This window comes from Hipposideros armiger, unplaced genomic scaffold, assembly GCF_001890085.2.
Source record: "Hipposideros armiger isolate ML-2016 unplaced genomic scaffold, ASM189008v1 scaffold_481, whole genome shotgun sequence".
Lineage (NCBI taxonomy): Eukaryota > Metazoa > Chordata > Mammalia > Chiroptera > Hipposideridae > Hipposideros > Hipposideros armiger.
In genome coordinates, this window is record NW_017731831.1 from 288,105 (window position 1) to 296,619 (window position 8,515).

The 8,515-nt window shown below is 39.3% G+C and overlaps 1 long non-coding RNA gene across 1 annotated transcript; it reads right to left on the reverse strand.

The window, feature by feature from the left end:
* Window positions 1-351: 351 nt before the first annotated feature.
* Window positions 352-7,643, reverse strand: LOC109395696 (uncharacterized). Its single transcript, XR_002126712.1, has 3 exons — window positions 7,517-7,643; window positions 865-898; window positions 352-781 (listed from the first exon to the last, which is right to left on the reverse strand). It is a non-coding gene; the product is annotated as an uncharacterized LOC109395696 (long non-coding RNA).
* Between the last annotated feature and the right edge of the window lie 872 nt (window positions 7,644-8,515).

The window sequence follows — 8,515 nt, forward strand, 5'->3', positions numbered from 1 at the left end:
TGAAATAAGATAATATATGTAGGCCCTAACACACTCAGTAAATGGTACATTTGATGCACTCATTTGTACCTATAATTTCCTAAAACCCCAGTTACAAATAAAATATGATAAAATAATATATGTATTTTTACATGTGAGCATTTTCTTTTGAAGCAGTTGAAGCACTTCTGACCTTGATCTAGTTATTTATTGTGTATGAAGGGACATGCTGGCAGCGGCCCTTCATGTAACTCCATCCTACTGTTGCCCCCATAAGTGGTTACAAATCTTAAAAAGATGACATTAGGATTTACTGTGAAGTACCAAGACCATCTGTGAAACCTTGTGAAATTACTTTCATCAACAAATGTCAGCTTTGGGATTTTTCCTTATAAAAGCTAGTTCTAATTTTCCTCGGAATTTTTAAGTAGCTCAGTAAGCATTTGAGAGCTGATGTAAGCAAGGAAGCCATTTGCTTAGGAAGAAATAAACTACCTTAAATGCATAGACACTTGCAAAACTCAGTCATTGCTTTCACCACTTTCTTTTAGTATTTTGGGGGCCAAGCTACTTAGTCAAATGCTACACAAAAGCTTTTTCTGAACTCAACCTCCAGCAAGGGGTTGGCACCAATTCTGAGAGATTCCATGTGTTTTGTTTACATTCCTTGTGCAACTTCGGAACACTGTGTTCCCTTTCTTGTAACTGCACAATGACTCTGCCATGGAGCACTGGACAGCCTTCCCACTCCATGCCGGGATTTCCTTCTGGCTGGCGTTCTTTGCAAACAGCGCTAGGTCAGCTGGTACAAAGAAAAGAACACGGGCTTTAGAGACAGACAAAACTGGGCTCCAGTTCTTCTGCTGTCATTTGCGATGTGCTTACTTCATCTGACTCTTAGTTTGCTTTTGTTTTCTTTCTGTAGAATAGAAATAATAATTTTATAGTCTTTATAGGATCATTGTGGGGATTGACTAAGACAACACGTGTAAAGCATCAAGCATAGTTCCTGGCAATCTTAAGTACTCCAATAAAAGAAGTCATTACTTTAATAATGGCACTGGGTGAACAGGCAGTGTTCTTTTCTTTGCCCTATTCTCCAGTGCCAAAATGCTGTGCCTTTGCTTCAAGCCTCCAAAGACGCACACAAGAATGTTCCACTGGAGAGGGTGCTACTAAATAATATGGATTCTTGACTTTAGTAACTATCTTTTAAAATGTTCTGTGGCTTGGCAAAAAGGCTCCCTTGGTGACCAGTGGTCACTCTCTGAATCGATGCTGCTTTTGTAACATCTTTGGAGACATAGAAGGGATACCTCACTGTTGACTGTGAAGAAGCAACTCTGTGAAGTGGTGAGAAGGCAGCTTTGTATGATGATGATGTGAATAATCCAAATCACCTGTGTCTCTGCAGCTTACCTTTAGCATGGCTGAAAAGGAGTGGGTGTGGCTACAGATTATATGTTATTGCTATGCAGAGTTATGTACAATGAGCTCTCACTCTCCAATGAGTTTGTTCAAACTTCCTGCATGCAAGGGTTACCCTATCAAGGCGAAGGTGCCCGGGCTGGTCCTGAGCAGTCTGAGAAGCCTTCCTTGGCTGAGCCTTGCCAGAGAAGGATGAATGGGTTGGTGTTTGCTTTGTGTGTGCTAAGCATTTGCTTTTGGAAGCTGGTGATAAGCACCCCATGGTGCGATGGTGGGGGAGCTGGTGGTACTTGTCATATGGCATGCAGGAAGGAGAAAACATTTAAAGTTACATAGGTCTGGACTTGAATTTCAGCTCAGCCACTCATCCTTTACCTTGAATGATCTACTTAACCTTGCTGAGATACTTCATTTTAAAATGAAAAGCAGATGTCTACCTAGCAGAACAATTGTTAATATTACAGATAAAAAGTTGTACTATACTTTGCACAGTATAATGGGATAACAATAAACGATAGTTTATGTTGCCATTCTTAAAAATAATCTAGAGCTACATAGAAGGAGGGTGATGAAGCCATGGAGCAGGACAATTTATTATGTAAATGATAGTTGTCTACGTAGGCCTGTTTTCCCCTGGCATCACATCGTTAGTAGCTGCTCACAGGAGAACAAGGACAGCTAGAAATTATTACTGAGGGAAATTCTGGCCAGGACCTAGTCCCATAGCACATCTTGATGCCTGATGCTGGATGCCCAACGCCTGGGGCACCGAGCATGCTAATGTGCCCATTTACCACTAGGACCAGAGGAACACTCCTTTTTCACAAGGTAGAACTCCTTGGGTATGAACACAGGAAACATAAAAGGTCATAACACTGCTATGCAATGTATGTGCTATGAGGGTGAGCTAGCATAATCTCATCCTTCAGTGCCACGTCCTCGTGGGAAGAACCATCTCTCAGCTCCATAGCACTGCTCCAAACGAAATGTAATACAGACCAAGACAGCAAAACATGAGTCTTTTGGATTGTATGGGACTGGGCTTGATCTGATTATTTATGGCATTATCCACAGGCTTGGGAATGGATAGCATCCACAGTGTAAATGAGATGTGTGGCAGAGGGTTGGTTGTTCACCAAAAAACTATTCTCCCTTCTATGGTGCTGGGAGGTGGATGGTCAGCAAGGAATGACATTTCCCAGAAACACTTGCACCTAATTTGGACCATGTGATTGAGTTCTGGCTATCAGAATATGGGCAAAAGTGATGTAAATACTTCCAGACCTGGCTTATCTGATCCTTTGCTCTGTCTGTCCTATATGTTGGCTGGATGTCTATGCCATGGGCCAGTCATGCACTGAGGATGGTGTTGCCCCTTTCAGCTGGGGTCTTTGTAAGATTGTGTAGAGTGGAGCTCTGCCTATCCTTGCCTATGACAATTGGATGTTACATGAGTGGGAAATAAATTTTATTTATTTATTTACTCACTCATTCATTCATTCATTCATTTACTTATTTTTCAGTTGCAGTTGACAGTCAATATAATTTTATATTAGTTTTTAGGTGTACAGCATAGTGGTTAGATATTTATATAATTTATGCCGTGATCCCCCCAATTAGTCTATTATCCACCTGGTACTATGCATAGTTGTTGCAACATTATTGACTATATTCTCTATGCTGTACTTTATATCCCCATGACTGTTTTGTAACTTCTAATTTGTATTTCTTAATTCCTTCCCCTTTTTCACCCAGCTCTCTAACCACCCTCCCCTCTGGCAACCTTCAAAATGTTCTCTGTGTTTATGAGCTTGTTTCTGTTTGTTTGTTATTTTGTTCTTTAGATTCCACATATAAATGAGATCTTTGTCTTTCTCAGTGTGACTTATTTCACTTAGCATAATACTCTCTAGGTCCATCCACGTTGTTGCAAATGGTAAGATTTACTACTTCTTTATGGTCGAGTAATATTCCATTGTATATGTGTACCATTTCTTTATCCAATTGTCTATTTATAGGCACTTGGGGTGCTTTCATATCTTTGCTATTGTAAATGCTGCTGCAGTGAACATAGAGCTGCATATATCTTTTCAGATTAGTGTTTTGGACTTTTCAGATAAATACCCAAAAGTAGGATTGCTGGGTCATATGGTTGTTCTATTTTTAATTTTTTGAGGAACCTCCATAATGTATTCCATGGTGGCTGCACCAATTTTCAGTCCCACCAACAGTGCACCAGGGTTCCCTTTTCTCCACAAACTCACCAGCACTTCTTGTTTGTTGATTTATTGATAATGGCCATTCTGATAGGAGTGAGGTGGAATCTCATTGTTGGTTTTGATTTGCATTTCTCTGATGATTAGTGACATTGAGCATCTTTTCATATGTATATTGGCCTCTTTGTGTTTTTTTATCCTCTTGGAGAAATGTCTATTCAAGTCCACTGCCCATTTTTAATAGAATTAATTGTTTTTTTGGTATTGAGTTGTATGAGTTCTTTATAAATTTTGTGTATTAGCCCCTTATGAGATGTATCATTGGTGAATATCTTCTCCCATTCAGCAGGCTGTCTTTTCATTTTGTTGGTGGTTTCCTTTGCTGTGTAAAAACTTTTTAGTTTGACTTAGTCCCATTTGTTTATTTTTTCTTTTGTTTCCCTTGCCAAGGAGATAGATCACAAAAAATATTACCAAGAACAATGTCTGAGAATTTACTGTCTAGGTTTTCTTCTAGGAGTTTTATGGTTTCAGGTCTTACATTTAAGCCTTTAATTCATTTCGAGTTTATTCTTGTATGTGGTGTAGAAAAGTGGTCCAGTTTCATTTTTTGCATGTACCTGTCCAGTTTTCCCAACACTATTTAATTAATAGACTGTCTTTACCTCACCTCACTGTATTTTCTTGACTCCTTTGTTATAGAATAAATGACCATACAGGCGTGGGTTTATTTATGGGCTCTCTATTCTGTTACATTGATATATGTGTCTGTTTTATGCCAGTATCATGCTGCTTTGATTGCTATAGTCTTATAGTATCGTTTGATATCAGGTAGTGTGACACCTCCAATTTTGTTCTTCTTACTCAAAATTGCTGTGGCTATTGGGGATCTTTTGTGGTTCCATATAAATTTTAAGGTTATTTGTTCTAGTTCTGTGAAAAATGCCATTGGTATTTTGATAGGGATTGCATTGAATCTATAGATACTCTTTGGATAGTATTGTCATTTTAACGATATCAATTCTTCCTATCCTTGAATGCTTCCACTTACTTGTATCTTCTTTAATTTATTTCTTCAGTACCTTATAGTTTGCCAAGTACAAGTCTTTCATCTCCTTGGTTAAATTTATTCTAGGTATTTTATTTTATTTTTTTCTTATACAATTGTAAATGGGATTCTATTCTTTTTTTTTTTTTAAAGATTTTTATTGGGTAATTGGGGGGATGGGAACAGTGATGGGGAATTGGGGGAAGGGAACAGACAAGTTGCTGTCATTTTGTTCTTCAATGTAGTTGTGGAGGACGCTGCTTCACTGGCCCAAGTTGACACCATCATTGCGCTCTTCCCTGGTGAGGCAGATCAGTCGCCGGCTTCTGGACGGCCGCTCACTGCGGCTGCTGGCCGCTCACGCTGGCTGCTGGCTACATATGGGAGCCCATGGCAACCCACTGCCACAGGGACTGCAGCCTACGCCGTCGCCAGCGACTCACGGCAGCCCAGCTCCAGGTTGAACTGTTGTTCAGCATCTTAGCTGTAGAGGGCAGTGTCACTGGCCCTCATATGTGGGATCCGAACCGGGGTCCTCTGGCATCCCAAGCGAGTTCTTAACCATCGCGCCACTCGGCAGGCCCGGGATTCTATTCTTAACTTCTCTTTCTGATAGTTCATTATTGGTGTATAAAAATGCAACTGATTTCTGAATATTATTTTTGTATTCTGCTACTTTACTGAATTTATAGGTTCTAATAGGTTTTTTGGTGTACTCTTTGGGGTTCTCTCTATATAGAATTATGTCATCAGCAAATGACAGTTTTACTTTTTCCTTTTCAATTTGGATGCCTTTTATTTCTTTTTCTTGTCTGACTGATGTGGTTAGGACTTCCAATATTATGTGAAATAAAAGTGGTGAAAGTGGGCATCCTTGTCCTCTTCCTGATCTTAAGGAGAATTCTTTTAGGTTTTCCCCATTGAGTATGATGTTAGTTGTGAGGTTGTCATATATGGCCTTCATTATGTTGAGGTATGTTCCCTTTATTCCCGCTTTGCTGAGAGCTTTTATCAAATAAATGAATGTTGGATTTTGTCAAAATTTTTTTGCATCTATTAATATGATCATATAGCTTTTATCTTTTGTTTTGTTTATGTGGTATATCATGTTAATTGATTTGTGGATTTTGAACCAACCTTTCATCCCATGACTAAATCCCACTTGATCATGGTATATGGTCCTTTTAATGTATTGTTGTATTTGGTTTGCTAATATTTTGTTGAGGATTTTCACATCTATGCTCATCAGGGATATAGGCCTATAATATTCTTTGTTGTGTGTGTGATGTCTTTGTCTGGTTTTGGAATCAGGGTAGTGCTGGCCTCATAAAATGAGCTTGGGAGCTTTCTGTCCTCTTGAATTTTTTGGAATAGTTTGAGAAGAATAGGTGTTAATTCTTCTTTGAATGTTTGGTAAAATTCACCTGTGAAACCTTCTAGTCCAGGACTTTTGTTTGGTGGAAAGTTTTTGACTACTGATTTGACTTTGTTAGTTGTAATGGGTCAGTTCAGATTTTCTGTTTCTTCTTGATTCAGGCTTGGAAGGTTGTATGTTTCTAGGAAACATCCATTTACCACAGATTTTTAAAGTTTCTTTCTTGGAATTTATCTGAATGAACATATTTAGTTACCTGCTCAGTAAGTATTTATTGATGAATTAATTTAATTGGGGAAGAAAATCTAAGAACTTTATATTCCCATCCTGATTTATGCAACATTGTTCAGATGTCTTAAACAAAGAAAAATAATAGTCCAAATAATAATCACTTGGATTCTTGAATGTCTTAACAATATATACGGATGAATATTAACTGTCAAGATAATATTACAAAATCTACTGTGTTTTGTTTTTTATTTTATTCCATATAAGGAAGGGTCCCATGCACGGACAGCTCACTTTCACTTCAGTAACTTTCGTGGGGATTAATCTCCTTTCCTTATCAGTCTGTCACATAGACTTCTTGGACTGGGAAGTTTGCCAGGTTCCTCACATTTCAGCCACATCAGGCAAAACTCACTGGAAGCATGCACTTCCCTTCTCTTCCCAGCAACGATCACTTTATCTAATCACCAGGAAGTACTGTCCACTGTCAGCCGTACAGTGTGTGTGTGTGTGTGTGTGTGTGTGTGTGTGTGTGTGTGTATCTTACCCACAGTGTGACATAAAAAAGACATATATAAGAAGCAATAGAAAGGGCTTTTCCCAGACTGCCTGGAAATTCCTAACCTGTCTAATAAGCTTCCTCCTTCTTCCTGCAGGGGCCATTCCTGCCTAAGCTGGGTGCTGGTCTACCATACACCCAGAGGCAGTTCACCCTGGGGAATAATGGGGAACGGGGGTTGTGCCTATTTTCAGTGGCCCCTAGGAACCCAGACTCTGCTCAATTTTCTCTTCTAGAAAAGTGATTTACTTCCTCAAAGAATTTTTTTCTTGCTTTAAGTAAAATAACTTAGAATTGATCCTTGTCACGTTTTTCTCTCATCCAGCACTGCATCTGAGCTCTGGAGAAGCCATTACGTGTCCCCTAATTGTCCTGGATGTTAGTTTATCTAATACCATAATGGCTGTAATCATATCTCTGATTCAAGAACACTCCCAAATAGAAATTCAGTGAAAAAATATATACTGTTCATACTTGGAGCTCCAGCTACTATTGCTGTATAAAGAGTTACACCCAAAACTGAGTGGCTTAAAACGACCATTTTATTATGCTCATGGATTCTGTGGACTTGGATTTTAGATAGCAGGAATGGCTTGCCTCAGTTCCATGATACCTGGGGCCTCTAGAGCTGGGGGTGACACAGCAGGTGGGGGATAAAGTTATCTGAAGACTCCTTTACTCACATGTCTGGTGCCAAGCCTGGGAGAATTTGAAGATGAGCACTGTTGACTAGAGCACCCATCTAGGGCCTGTCTGTGTGGTGTGGCTTCCTCACAGTGCAGTGGCCTCAGGGTAGTTGGACTTCTAGCACAGAAGTTCAGGGCTCCAAGAACAAGTGCACCAGCAGGCAAGAGTGAAGCTCAGTGGCCTTTTATGACCTAGAATCCTGCAATTTCATTGCCACTGCATTTTTTTTTCAATAGAAATTAAGCAATCAATTTTTTTTTTAATATTTCACAAGTATAATTTTGGAAGGGCTATCTGACAAATTTCAGAATAAGCTGCCAACTCTATACACATATTCAACAACCAGAAAACATTTATTGTTGGCCCTTTTAATATAGGGGAAGTGTCCTATTGCATCACCAATGATAGAGATGCAGTAACAGAATTGAGGGCATATTAAATGTTTTCTTCCAAATGCTAGTTAGTTGACAGATAATATAATACAAACATACATTAATGGTTATCATGACCACCAGTGATTTGGCAAATAAAACATGTGAGTCACAAACCTGTCCAGTTCAAGGAAAGGGAACTAGACTGCATCTTCACAGAGTAATGACAAGGTTTTAAACGCTTGAATGGGAGACTCTGTGATCTTTTCATCTTTGGAAAATACAATCAGCCACACTAGATTCTGCTTTTAGCGGTTATAAGGGGATTTGTGTTGCAGAATTTGAAGCTATATGTGCTCAGGGCTCTGCACTTTGCAAAAGAAGTGCTCTGGGGGTCCAGGAGGGAAAAATATTCACTCACTGGGATGAATGTGGTTGCATTTAACTAAATCTGGAAATATGAGGCAGACAAGCGGGAACACGAGGCAGAGGAGCCTGCACTTTTAAATACAGGTAGGTAGGAAAATACAGGGCAATGTGACTACATCATTGTACTTATGGTAATGGAGATCACTCAGGGTGGAGGGAGATAAACTTAAAAAGTAGATGGAAGCCAAATTTGTT